This window comes from Pongo abelii, chromosome 1 (assembly GCF_028885655.2).
Source record: "Pongo abelii isolate AG06213 chromosome 1, NHGRI_mPonAbe1-v2.0_pri, whole genome shotgun sequence".
In the NCBI taxonomy this organism is placed as follows: domain Eukaryota; kingdom Metazoa; phylum Chordata; class Mammalia; order Primates; family Hominidae; genus Pongo; species Pongo abelii.
Genome location: NC_071985.2, coordinates 217754701 through 217769005, shown reverse-complemented (window position 1 = coordinate 217769005; position 14305 = coordinate 217754701). Strand labels below are relative to the sequence as shown.

Sequence of the window (14305 nt, the reverse complement as noted above, 5' to 3'; positions counted from 1 at the left end):
AACCCTGTCTGGTTTCCCGCCAGCCGCTTTGAAGTGCGAACTTCTGAGAGAAACTTGGAGACCACCCCCAAGTGTGGCCTGGCTCCTGGTCTTAATAAGACCAGGGAGGTTGGGGAAATGGGATGGAAACTGGAGACGGAGGCACAGCTAGTGACGACATGGGGTGGGGGTCCCAGTGGAGAAGTATATTTTACGATGTTAATATATATGCTTTATCAGTAAACCGGGAGAGGTGGCTCATGTCTGTAATCTCAGCACTTTGGGAGACTGAGGCAGGAGGATTGCCTGAGCTCAGGAGTTGGAGACCAGCCTGGGCAACATGGTGAGATCCCGTCTCTACAAAAAATCCAAAATAATTTAGCCGGGCATGGTGGCAGGTGTCTGTGGTCCCAGCTACTCGGGAGGCTGAGGTGGAAGGATCACTTGAGCCTGGGAGGTTGAGGCTGCAGTGAGCTGAGATTGTGGCACTGCCACTCCAGCTCGGGTGACAGTGCGAGACCTTATCTCGAATAAAATAAAAAATAAAATAAAATGAAATAAAAATTGTGAGTCCTGGTAAGGGACTGCGGGTGGAACTGTGCCCTGTGCAGAGAGGAAACTCAGCCTTGCTAATAACAGCTCCATCTGCTGAGACTCCAGAGGAGGTTACTGGCAAGAGAAACTCACGGGCTGGTTGCTTCCCTTGCAAATAGACCATAACCCACAGCAGACATGAAGGGAGTAAGGGCCAGAGCTGCTGTGGTGCCCCACCCACAGTGTTTCACACTTTCATGCCGCCTCACCAGTGCTCACAAGGATCCTGGAAGGAGGGACTAATACAGTCACCCCCATTGAGCAGATGAGCAAATCACAGTTTAAGAAGTTGTTGCTGGCCTAGGTTGCACTGCCCTGCCCACATTCAAGGCCAAATCCATCATACTCTAAAAACTGTGCCCTTTCCGCTATAGACTAGGACAAAACTTCTGTGAACAAACAGAATACCAGGTTCAACAGATCCTGACTGAGCCTGTACCAAACGGACAAATTCTCTGTCATCATAGGCACATAACAATCTCTCTTCCTTATACTAATGAGTGCTATAAAACATCGTATAAAACCCAGAAGTGGTTGGCTACGGTGGCACATGACTGTAGTCCCAGCTACTCGAAAGGCTGAAGCAGGAGGATCACTTGAGGCCGGGAGTTCAAGGCTGTGGTGAGCTTTGATTGCACCTATGAGTAACCACTGCACTCCAGCCTGAGCAACATAGCGAGACCCTGTTTCTAAAAAAATTAAAAAAAAAAACAAATCCAAGGCTGGGCACAGTGGCTCACACTTGTAATCCCAATGTGTGGGAGGCTAAGGCAGGCAGATTGCTTGAGCCCCAGAGTTTGAGACTACCCTGGGCAAGATAGTGAGAACCCATCTCTAAAAAATATATAAATTAATTAATTTTAAAAAACTCACACAATCCAGAAGTGAACATTACTAAGCATTAATATATTCAGAGTTTGCTGCTGCCAGATGAAATGCAAAATTAGAACTATGAAACAACTCCATTTCTGGCAAAGGTACTCTGGCCAATTCTCCCACCGCAAACAGCCACAAATGCTGAATAAAAATGATAAGACATCTTTTAAAATGCATTAAAGATTGGGAATGATAGTAAGAGGAGTTAAAAATAAAATAAAATGTATCAAAGAACTGATAGGTCAGTAAGTAATACTGAGAGGTCAAAACATATCTAAACAAGGGCTGAAATCCAGAGAGCAAGTGGAGCTTTGAGACCAGGTTTCAAGAAAAGACATTTGCAGAACTGGGCAAGCTTGAGCCCCACCCTCCACCCCATCCCCAGAGGGAGGTCTCACTGGACCTTGGTGGAAAGAAGACAATACAGAAACTGCCTATATCAAATCTTGGTGCTGAACAGAGGAGGGAAAAATCTTCCCTGAGAATGTATAATGATTGGCAGTCCCCCAAAAGGACTACAGCCCAAATTTACACCTTATAAAACACATATTTCAGGCAGATGAAAGTGATCCCAGAAAGAAAAGTATTAAATGCAAGACGGAAGGAAGAACAATGAAAGTAGTATATATATAAGTGAGCAAACCTAAACAAATGCTGAACTAATGATGCTCCTAAAAGTTGTAAAAGGACTGGCACCTCTAATCCTAGCACTTTGGGAGGCCAAAGCAGGAGGATTGCTTGAGCCCCGGAGTTCAAGGCCAGCCTGTCTTTACCAAAAGAGACCCTGTCTTTACCAAAAAAAAAAAAAAAAAGTAAAAAGTAAAAATTAGCAGGGTGTGGTGGCGAGTGCCTGTGATCCCAGCTACTTGAGAAGCTGAGGCAGGAGGATTGTATGATCCTAGAAGGTCCAGGCTGCAGTTAAGCTGTGATTGTGCCACTGCACTCCAGACCCTGTCTCTAGAGAAAAAAAAAAAAAAAAGTTTAAAAAGAACTAAAATGCACACCTACAGAATAAAAGTGGAAGAGGAAGTGATAGCAATTAAACTGTTCTCAGGTCCTCACTGTTTGAGAGTAAGGTATAAAGACATTGACTAAATTTAGACTTTGATAAGTTATGTAAATTGAAAGCTATACCACATTTATGGATCAGATGACTCAACATCATAAAAATGTCAACTCTACCCAAATTGATATATTATAAACTCAGTGCAATTCTAATAAAACATACCAACAATTTTTATGGCATTTGACAAATGTAATCTAACATGACAATGGGGCCAGGCAAGATGGCTCACGCCTGTAATCCCAATGCTTTGGGAGGCTGAGGTGGGAGGATTGCTTGAGCCCAGGAATTCAAGACTAGCTTGGGCTACATGGTGAAACCCTGTCTCTACAAAATAGACAAAAATAGCCGAGCGTGGTGGCATGTGCCTCTAGTCTCAGCTACTTGGGAGGCTGAGGCGGAAGGATAGCTTAAGCCTGGGAGGTCAAGGCTGTAGTGAGCCAAGATCGCACCACTGCACTACAGCCTGGGTGACAGAGCGAGACCCTGTCTCAGAAAAAAATAAAATGATGATTTCCAATTTCATCCATGTCCCTACAAAGGACATGAACTCATCATTTTTTATGGCTGCATAGTATTCCATGGTGTATATATGCCACATTTTCTTAATCCAGTCTATCATTGTTGGACATTTGGGTTGGTTCCAAGTCTTTGCTATTGTGAATAGTGCCGCAATAAACATACGTGTGCATGTGTCTTTATAGCAGCATGATTTATAGTCCTTTGGGTATATACCCAGTAATGGGATGGCTGGGTCAAATGGTATTTCTAGTTCTAGATCCCTGAGGAATCGCCACACTGAAATTGGAAATCATCATTCTCAGTAAACTATCGCAAGGACAAAAAACCAAACACCGCATGTTCTCACTCATAGATGGGAATTGAACAATGAGAACACATGGACACAGGAAGGGGAACATCACACTCTGGGGACTGTTGTGGGGTGGGGGGAGGGGGGAGGGATAGCATTAGGAGATATACCTAATGCTAAATGACGAGTTAATGGGTGCAGCACACCAGCATGGCACATGTATACATATGTAACTAACCTGCACATTGTGCACATGAGCCCTAAAACTTAAAGTATGATGATAATAATAAAAAAAATAAAGCCTTGGCTCAGAAGATAAAACTCCAAAAAAAAAAAAAAAAAAAGAAAAAAAGAAAATGAAAATGGAAGAGCAATGGGCCAAGGATTTACTAGACATCAGTTCACCAGTTTTCTAAAATGATGTATTTTACAAGTCAGTGTGGTATTTAAAGAGACAGAGAACAGGCCAGGCACGGTGGCTCACGCCTATAATCCCAGCACTTTGGGAGGCCGAGACGGGTGGATCATGAGGTCAGGAGTTCAAGACCAGCCTGGCCAAGATGCTGAAACCCCATCTACTAAAAATAAAAAAAAAATTAGCCAGGCGTGGTGGCATGCATCTGTAATCCCAGCTACTCGGGAGGCTGAGGCAGGAGAATCGCTTAAACCTGGGAGGTGGAGTTTGCAGTAAGCTGAGATCGCGCCACTGCACTCCAGCCTGGGCAACAGAGGGAGACTCCGTATCAAAAAAAAAAAAAAAAAAAAAAGAATTTCTGCCCATCAAAAACAGAAAACAAAATCCTACAGTGAAAAGACAAGCTACAAACTGGAAGTAGGTAGTTATAACACATATAACTGACAAAGAATTAGTATCCAAAATAAGAAATAAAAAACAAAAAACTAACAAAATGTCTACAAACCACCCAACAGAAAAACGAGCAAGACAATCTGGTGTTTCCGAGAAGGTGAAATCTGAATGATCAGTAAGCAATGAAAAGATGCCCAACTCAGAACCAGGAAAATGCAAATCAAAACCACATGAGATGTCATTGTACGCCCACCAGATTAGTAAAAATGTTGAAGTCTGAAAATACCATTGTTGAGAGGATATGAGGCAAACGGAATTGTTGAAGGGTAAACTGGGGAAACAGTTTTGGAAACAACTTGGCATTATTTGGTTAAGTTGAAGACGCACATACCCTGTGACTCAACTCCACTCCCAGCTGCAGCCCCTGGAGAGGCTGTGCATACATGTCCCGGGAATGTGAACAGTGGCACTGTTTGTCTCAGCAAAATACTGGAAACAACCCAAATGTCCACCAATAATAGAAAGGATAAATAAATTCTCATACAATGGAACATTATTCATCTGTGAAAATGAAATACCACTCTATGCAACGTGGATTAATGTCAAGGCACTGAAGAAAACAATACGATTATATTAAGTTCAAAAACCTGCAGAATTAAATGGTACATTGTTTAGCAATATAAACACATGGTAAAACTATAAAGAAAAGCAAGAGTGATAAAAGCAAAACGCAGGGATGACTTGGGCCGGGTGAGATCAGGGAGGGGACACAGGGGACTCCAAAGGTCACAGTAAGTTCTTTTTGGAAACTGGGTAATGGGTACATGGAAGATGTTTCTTGTATCCTTATTCTTTACACTGAACACATTCTTTTGTATGGAGTCAACATTTAACAAAAACGATTTACAAAATTAAACAAGTTCTTTCTTACTTTAAATAATGTTGCCATGCATTAATTTGGGCTGCTGACTGAGTCACAGTAACTGGGGAAAATCCCTGAGGGGCCCACATGGCCCCGAGACTACAGAAATGAGAAGTGCTTTGCTCTCTGAGCTCTGGTGATACAGCTTCCCATGGGGCAGGCTGGCGAAATTCAAGTGGAGCCTGCCACTCGGGACAGGAAAGTGACTGCTTAGGCTAATAAGTTCCAGTATAGGAAGTGGTGTGGCTGGGGTGGGGAGAACAGATTCTACTGCCAGACCTTTCAAGACCAGAAGCTGAGTAGGTTTTTGATCTTACAATGAACCCACCAAGCCTGCTTTCTGGCCCGCTCTCCACTCGCAGCGGGAATTCCCACCTCTGAGCCTCTGTCCACATTGCTGTTTAGATATGAGTGAACAACTCTCAATTCTAACCATGCCCTTTGCTTCCTTCGTTTGAAGCCCAGCCCTAAGAACCATCTCTCTTCAATTCATAACAAGCACGTCTGAATCCAAGAGCCTAAGCCCCAGTTTCCTACACGTATCTGTGCTGACTGCATTACTGAGGTCAACCTTAATCACCCTGGGACTGTCAAACTATTGATGTCCATAAGGAGTCTCTGTGCTGGCATTCCACACACACGCAGCAAGGTTCAATGAGCCACAGTACTTACTCTCTGACCTCTATTATTTCAACCATTTAAAAATTGTGGCCACGGGAGGCTGAGGTGGGAGGATCGCTTGAGCCCTGGAGGTTGAGGCTGCAGTGAGCTATAATCCCAGCACTGCACTCCAACCTGGGCCAAAGAGCGAGACCCTGTCTCAAAAATTAAAAAAAAAAAAAAGCCGTGGCCAGCAAAAGAAGTAGATTATGATCTCCAGGACAATATGTTTTGTACACAAAATGTATTTGGAGTTTTTTGTTTTCATTAAAGTTGAGGTCCCTCCCTACTGTGATGTCAAATGTCAAACCCAACAATGGGTCACCCCGCAGGACACCACCCCTGCTCGCACCTGTAATCCCAGTCCTTTGGAATGGCGCAGGTAGGCGGATCACTTGAGCCCAGGAGTTCAAGACCAGCCTGGGTAACATGGCGAAACCCTATCTCTACAAAAAACAGAAAAATTAGCTAGGTGTGGTGGTGTGTGCTAGTAGTCCCAGCTACTCGGGGGGCTGAGTCAGGAGGATCGCTTGAGCCAGGGAGGTCGAGGCTGCGGTGAGCTATGACAGCTCCACTGCTCTCTAGCCTTGGCCACAGGGCAAGGCCCTAATTTGAAAAAAAAAAAAAGTGTTATATGAGGCTGGGTTTGGTGGTTCAAGCCTATAATACCAGCACTTTGGAAGGCTGAGGCAGACGGATTGCTTGCGCCCAGGAGTTTGGGACCAGCCTGGGCAACACAGCAAGATTCTGTCTCTACCAAAAAAAAAAAAAAAAAGTTTCCTGGGAGGAGAGAGGGGTAACTTACTTTCCACAGGTACACGCTTGAGAACCTTCTGATTTTTCTACCTTGTGCATGCATTCCCATAGCAAACACTGTTTTCTTCCTAAATTCTGCATATTTTCTTTTTTGACCCTCAAGAGTCCTCTTCTATCAAATAACAGTAACTATGGAGCCAGGGACTCGACTAAGCACTTTACATGCATGACCTTATTAATAATTCCACCCAATAAAGTTATATTCAAGGTAACTATTATCCCCATTTTACAACTGAGGAAACTGAGGGTTAGAAAGGTCAAGTACTTTGCCCAAGGGCATACAGCTAGTAATTATAAGAAGCAAATATGAGCCCACATATGCCTGGCTTAGGAGTTCGTGTTCCTAACTGCTACCCTATACTGCAGGGGTTTCTTAACTGGGGGGGATTTTGTGCCAGGAGGTATTTGGCAATATCTGGAGACATTCTGGGGTGTCACCACTGGAGAAGAGTTACCACTGGCATCTATGGGTAGAGGCCAGAGCCACTACAGCAACCCACCCCTCACAACAAAGACTTATCTGGCCCCAAATGTCAGAAGTGTCAAGGTTGAGAAACCCTGCTATACTGGAACAAGACAAAAAGACAGAGAAACCATCTTCTGACCAAAACTCTCACAGTTAAGGTCAGAATTCACCATGTCTATTTCCCATATGACAGCCAAATGCCCAATAAACAAGAAGCATGCCCAGCCCTCAATCACATGGAGTTTTCTCCAGCCCCAAATGCTAGTTCCTCCTCAGCCAATCAAGACTGATCATCCACTCATCCGACATTTGCTGAGCGCCAGCTGTGTGCCAGGAAACAAGCTACACAGTGGCAGTACCAGGATAAATAAGACCCTGTCCCTGCATCCAAGATGCTGGCGGTCTCATGGGAAGACAAGCAAGGAAGCCTCGGATCATAATTGAGGTGAAAATGTGTTAATAGAGATCAAAAACAGGATGCTAAGAAGTTGCAGCGGAGGGGCTCCAAACTCACTTGGGTTGGGGAACTGGGAATGGCTCAGAAAAGGCTTCCCAGAAACATCTGAACTTGAAGGAATTAAACAGGCAGAGAGAATCCTCAAAACACCCCTTACCAGATCTCTCAGGATATGGTCTCTGAGTATGCAAGTTTGATGACTTTAATTAGAAAGCTTGGGGGAACTCTCCCAGAAAACAGTGGGGGCACAGAGTAGCCCTTGACCCTCCATGCACAACCTGGATAGCCCCTGCCACAGGGCAGGATGGCAACCTGGCTTCCCCACAGGTTTGGGCCTCCCTCAACTTCAAACCTGACTGGCCTCCAGCTTCCAACCAGCCTGTACCTTGCAGCAGGAGGTAAGTAACATTTCATAAATGTCCACTATACCAGGCGTTCCCAACCCCTGGGCCACAAACCACTACTGATCCGTGGCCTGTTAGGAAGTGGGCTGCATGGCAGGTGGTGGCGGGCGAGTGAGCACGCAAGTGAGCGAAGCTTCAATCTGTATTTACAGCCGCTCCCCATCACTTGCCATTACCACCTGAGCTCCGCTTCCTGTCAGATCAGCAGCAGCATTAGATACTCACAGGAGCTCAATCCCTATTGTGAACTGCACATGTGAAGGATCTAGGTTGTGAGCTTCTCATGAAAATCTAATGCCTGATGATCTGTCACTGTCTTCCATCAACCCCAGCTGGGATCGTCTAGTTGCAGGAAAAGCAGCTCAGGGCTCCCACTGATTCTACATGATGGTGAGTTGTACAATTATTTCATTATATATTACAATGTAATCATAATAGAAATAAAGTACATAGTAAATGTAATGTGTTTAAGTCGACCTGAAACTACCTCCCACCCCCACCCCTCAGCCCCCTTTCTATGAAAAAATTGTCTCCTACAAAACTGGTCCCTGGTGCCAAAAAGGTTGGGGGGTGCGGGCCGAACCACGGCTGGTGGTCCCAGGTGCACGGGGGCCGAGAGGGCGCGAGGCAGTAGTGTGGGGACTCTGGGTCCCAGAGGCCACCCATGGGGTGGGAGGTATGAGGCCGCTGCCTGCCTGGGCCTCGGAGGGTGGGGGGAGCAGGGCAGGGAGATGATAAATTGACCATTATCTCAGGATGTCTCTTTCTGGCAGCCAGTATCTTCGCCATTGCCAGCATCACCAACCCAGACTGGCTCAACACCAGGGAGTCTGTGGGAGCACTCACTGTGGGCCTTGTGGGACAGTGTCAAACAACCCATGGACGAGAGGGGATGTGCATCCCTCCCCCGCTTCCCCTGGAGTGGGTCACCATGCTGTTTTTTATCATCATGGGAATCATTTCATTGACTGTAAAATTCCCCTTAGACAGAGGCAGCTAGGACTCTGGAGTCAGGTGTGAATCTGCCCTCCCATTGACTGTCACATGTGGTTTGCTGGTGGCTTCCCACTGGGGAAGAGAAGCTACAAAATATGTTCGATGGATAGCATTCACTGGGATGATGCTTTTCTGTATGGCTGCCGTCATATTGCCAATAGGATTTTACATCAATGAAGTCAGATGTCAACCTTATAAATTACCCAACAACACAGTAGTTGGGTCATCATATGTACCTTTTGTCTTATCAATTTCTTTACAATAGTAGGACTTCTATTTGCTGCCAAGTTTATTTACCAGGCTGATAAATGTCTAAATTGCTTGACTCTCACTTATTTTTGGAGGGTGAGGAGGACAAAGGTGAGACATCTGAGCAGCCCTCATGGGAAGAAGCTCAGATGAAACTGATGCTGAGAAGAAAAAAAAAAAAAAGTTTTCATTTGCTCTCACAGTGCACTTTGGACTTAAAGAAGAAAAAAAAAAAAGAAAAAAAAGAAGAGCCTTTTTATTTTATTTTTGAGACAGAATCTCACTCTGTCACCCAAGCTAGAATGCAGTGGCATGATCTCAGCTCACTGCAACCTCCGCCTCCCGGGTTCAAGCGATTCTCCTGCCTCAGCCTCCCAAGTAGCTGGGACTATAGGCATCCCCCACCACACCCAGCTAATTTTTTTTTTTCTCTTGAGATGGAGTCTCGCTCTGTCACCCAGGCTGGAGTGTAGTGGCGTGACCTCAGTTCATTGCAACCTCCGCTTCCCAGGTTCAAGTGATTCTCTTGCCTCAGACTCCCGAGTAGCTGGGATTACAGGTGCCTGCCACTGGGCCCGGCTAATTTTTGTATTTTTGGTTGAGACAGAGTTTCACCATGTTAGCCAGGATGGTCTCGATCTCCTGACCTCGTGATCCACCCGCCTCGGCCTCCCAAAGTGCTGGGATTACAGGTGTGAGCCACCGCGCCCGGCCAGGAGAGCCTTTTCCATAACCAAATACAGACAATACTGACTAAATCTCCTGAGCATATTCAGGCAGTCAGGTCTGCACTGTGATAGCAACCTAGAGAAGGAGAATGCTTTCTACTGAAAAGCATGTGGCCCTTTGTGACTCTGTTGTTCCATTTTTAATATCTAATGATTCATTAGAGGGAAAAAAAAAAGTCTAAGTAGTTATGTATCATGGTGGACCAGAGGGATGCAAGAGAAGTTCATGTGGGGCTGGCCTCACCTCCTAAGAAATCAGTGTTCACAACTTCCTTGTAATAGTATGAGCCTTTGGCACCATTACTGCACCAAGAAGCCAACAGATCAAAACTTGTTTGCTAAAATATATGTAAAAATTCTGAAATTCCCTATTCTGTGTGTATGAAAAAAAAAAATCAGACACTAAGACACATGTTTTGGGTAGGTAGGTGGGTGGGTGGGGGAAATTTCTCTCTCTCTGTATATATATATGTATATATATACACATACTATATATATATACACACACACACTATACATATATACCCTATATATAAAAAATATATATTTTGCTGACAGAAAAAAAAAAAACACGAAAAGGTTGGGGAGTGCTGCAGCAAACCCTGTGAATTACCTGCCTGACCTCATGTAATTCTCCAAACAATTCTGTCAATTACCTGCCTGTCCTCACGTCATTCTCCAAACAATTCTGTGAATTACCTGCCTGACCTCACGTCATTCTCCAAACAATTCTGTCAATTACCTGCCTGACCTCACGTAATTCTCCAAACAATTCTGTCAATTACCTGCCTGACCTCACGTCATTCTCCAAACAATTCTGTGAATTACCTGCCTGACCTCACGTCATTCTCCAAACAATTCTGTCAATTACCTGCCTGTCCTCACGTCATTCTCCAAACAATTCTGTCAATTACCTGCCTGACCTCACGTCATTCTCCAAACAATTCTGTCAATTACCTGCCTGACCTCACGTAATTCTCCAAACAATTCTGTGAATTACCTGCCTGTCCTCACGTCATTCTCCAAACAATTCTGTGAATTACCTGCCTGTCCTCACGTCATTCTCCAAACAATTCTGTGAATTACCTGCCTGTCCTCACGTCATTCTCCAAACAATTCTGTCATCCCTGTTTTACAGATGAGGAAACTGAGGCTCAGTGATGAAACCGAGTAAAAGGGCTTTTGCTGTCTGATGTGTCAGAAGACAATCTTGTGATTCGGAAAATTAATAGTCATTTTTTTTTTTTTTTTAACTCTCTGGGACACAGTTTCAGAAGGAACTGACTGTCAGGACACACAGCCACTCAACGGGAGGGCAGATTCACACCTGACTTCAGAGTCCTAGCTGCCTCTATCTGTCCAAGGGGAATTTTACAGTGATCAGTCCAAAATGTGCGGTTTGCAACATCTTCACCCCCTCCGGAAAGCCTTCCAGCGCCAGTGCATCCTCCCTGTGTGCACACGCCCTCCACCAGCCCTCCAAGGTATTTCGTGCATTGCATTGTGAGGATACACATGGCTGGGAGCATCTGCTCCCAGGATTCAGTTTTACTTGTGCCAGCATCCCTAGCACCCAGCACAATGCCTGACCCACGTTGGGCACAGAAACAATGAATGGATAAAGAAGCCTGGCCTCCCTGGGCCCAAGCCCTGTAAACCTACCCAAAGCCAGAGCAGCCTGCCTTGGGGACTCAGTGGGCCTCCCCTCAGGCTGGGATCACACCCCCAAGACAGTAATCCAGACAGACTGAGGACAGAGCAGGTTCTCTCAGCCAGCTTTTTCTCCAGCACTGAAACAGTCACAATCCGTTCTTTAGCTGTGCACCAGATGCAGGAAGTGGCTTATGTTTGAGAACCATGTTGTACAAAAATGCCTCCTTAAACATTAGAACCTTAAAAGGAATGAGTGTGTGCTCGCTGCTCTGTGTCCCTTTTTGCCCTAGGGAGATCATACATGATGGCAAGAGCTACAGCAGCCAGCTTGGACCATGAGATGGAAGCCTAAGTTTGAGCAAGAAAAGCCACATTATCAAAGGAATCCTGCTCCCAGATGATCTCACAGAACACAGCAAGCTGCTCTACCAGCTCTGGACTGCGTACTTCCAGAATGTTAAGGAGCAAGGAATAAACTTCTGTTTCCGCCACTGTAGATTTCACCTAACTAAAGGTGTGAGCATTGCCCAGTGATCATCCACTCTGGCCTCTCTCTGTAGGTAAAACAATAACAGTAATATCAACAATTTCCCAACCAAACTGTAACTGGGATTTTGTCATTACTATATAATTTTGAACAAAAGGCTATCAGGAAAGAATCATTTGAATTATGTTGAACCTAGAGAAGAAGGACAAACTGATATGATTTGTTTCATCCTTGAGTATTACAGACATACCTCAGATTTCCAGACAGCCCAGGCTACTCTTTTCTGACAGTTTGCCTGTGTAAACTCCAGCTTGGATCCCCTCGTCCGGGTCATTACCTGAATCAGTGACACACAAGTGGAAAATCTGATGAGAACCTAAAGGGTACCTGCTCCCTCAGAGCTGCCTTTTCATGCATCCATCAAACATAGACAAACACAGAGTGCTTAGCACAGTGCCTGGCCCAAGAAGTGCTGAATAAATGGCCTGCTCTGTGCCAGACAACATGCTGACACTGGGACACAAAGATGCACAGACTCAGCCTCAGGCCCTGCTCTCAAGAACTCCAGCTCAATGAGAGACAGGACACAATGTTAAGAAGCACAAACTACGAGGTTTGTGTCCAAGCATTATTGCAGCATTGGCACTGCTCTGGGATATCCTGGACACTTTGTTTCTCATTGCATACCCTACCCTAGGTGAGCTCATCCTCTCCCATGACTTCAGTGAGCTTTGATGGTGATAACTACTAGACCACCGCTGAACAGGTGCACTTGAATGTTCTACAGGCATCCAACTCCAACATGTTCAAAACTAAACATACCTGCCCTCCCCCAAATCTGCTTCCCGTACTGCTCCCTATCACACGGAGCAGCATCCAACACCCATCAGTCAAACACTGGGGTGATCCTGACTCCTTCCTGCCCCTAACTCTCATCAAACTAATCACCAAATTGTGTAAATTCTATCTCTAAAACCATCTTTCCTCACTCTCTGCCTTTGACTCACACCTTTATTTCTCACTTGGATTATTCTAGCAGGCTCTTAATTGGCCTACAGGCCCACTCCCTTTGATACATTCTTCACTTAGCCAGAGTGATCTTCCTAATCCACAAATCTGATTCGTGGCTCTGATTATAGGCGTGGTTGCACATGCCTATAATCCCAGTACTTTGGGAGGCTGAGGTGGGAGGATCATTTGAGGCCAAGAGTTCGAGACCAGTCTGGGCAACATAGTGAGACCCCATCTCTACTAAAAATTTAAAAAATTAGCCAGGTGTTGTGGTGCATGCCTGTAGTCCCAGCTAGTTGGGAGGCTGAGGCAGAAGGATCACTTGAGTTCAGGTCGAGACTGCAGTGAACTATGATTATGCTGCCACTGCACTCCAGCCTGGGTGACAGAGCAAGACGTAGTCTCAAAAAAAACAAAAAACAAAAACAAAAAAAAACCTGATTCTTTTATTTCAGGCTGGAAATAAAAGAATCCTCCCACCTCAGCCTTCCGAGAAGCTGGGACCACCAGAGGTGTGCTCCACCATGCCCGGCTATTTTTTTTTCCTTTCTTTTTTTTTTTTTTTTTATAAAGATGGGGTCTTGCCATGTTGCCCAAGCTTGTCTCAAACTCCTGGGCTCAAATGATCATCCCACGTTGGCCTCCCAAAGTGCTAGAATTACAGAGTAAGCCACCGCAGCTGGCCACAGATCTGATTCTTAAATGGCTTCCCATTAACCTAAAGTTTAAAGTCCTTAACTAGGTTTACAACGTCCCCTAAGACCAGACCACAGCTTGCTGCTTTTTTTTTTTTTTTTTTTTTTTTTGAGACGGAATCTCGCTGTGTCGCCCAGGCTGGAGTGCAATGGCGCCATTTCGGCTCACTGCAACCTCCGCCTCCCGAGTTCAAGCGATTCTCATACCTCAGCCTCCCGAGCAGCTGGGACTACAGGCGAGCGCAAGCACGACCGGCTAATTTTCGTATTTTTAGTAGAGACGGGGGTTTCACCATATTGGCCAGGCTGGTCTCGAACTCCTGACCTCAAGTGATCTGCCCGCCTGGGCCTCCCGAAGTGCTGAGATTACAAGCGTGAGCCACCGCGCCCGGCCCAGTCTGCTTCTTTATTTAGCCTGATCTCTCTCTCCTCTCTCTCTCTACGAAGATGAGTTTGCTCACAAACTACACCCTTAACTGAGAATACCCGTTCTCCTGCCTCACTCCGCTAAGCTTCCCTTAGATCTTAGCTTTCTGGGGGACAGAAGCCTCCCGGGATTCCCCCTAGGCTGAGTGATGTGTCTCTACTCCGTGCTTCAGAGGAAGGAGGGCTTTCTGCCCTCGCAGCAGT

The 14305-nt window shown here is 45.5% G+C and overlaps 1 protein-coding gene and 1 long non-coding RNA gene across 9 annotated transcripts in view; one reads left to right on the top strand and one right to left on the bottom strand.

Annotated features, from left to right (window-relative positions):
• ZBTB17 (zinc finger and BTB domain containing 17) overlaps positions 1 to 14305 on the bottom strand; it is a 35402-nt gene that overhangs the window by 20078 nt on the left and 1019 nt on the right. For all 4 annotated transcript variants that reach the window (XM_002811434.4, XM_002811433.4, XM_063714825.1 and 1 more), the window contains exon 2: positions 12220 to 12306. The gene's annotated coding sequence lies outside the window, so the exon portion shown is untranslated. The remainder of the gene's footprint in view (positions 1 to 12219; positions 12307 to 14305) is intronic.
• On the top strand, positions 6009 to 12221 carry LOC129052027 (uncharacterized). Of its 5 annotated transcripts, none has more exons than XR_008516720.2 (5): positions 6009 to 6095; positions 7780 to 7850; positions 8009 to 8246; positions 11098 to 11313; positions 11773 to 12221. It is a non-coding gene; the product is annotated as an uncharacterized LOC129052027 (long non-coding RNA). The 5 variants fall into 5 exon arrangements; XR_008516725.2 differs by having other exon boundaries at positions 6012 to 6095; positions 8189 to 8246; XR_008516719.2 differs by lacking the exon at positions 6009 to 6095 and adding an exon at positions 6109 to 7440.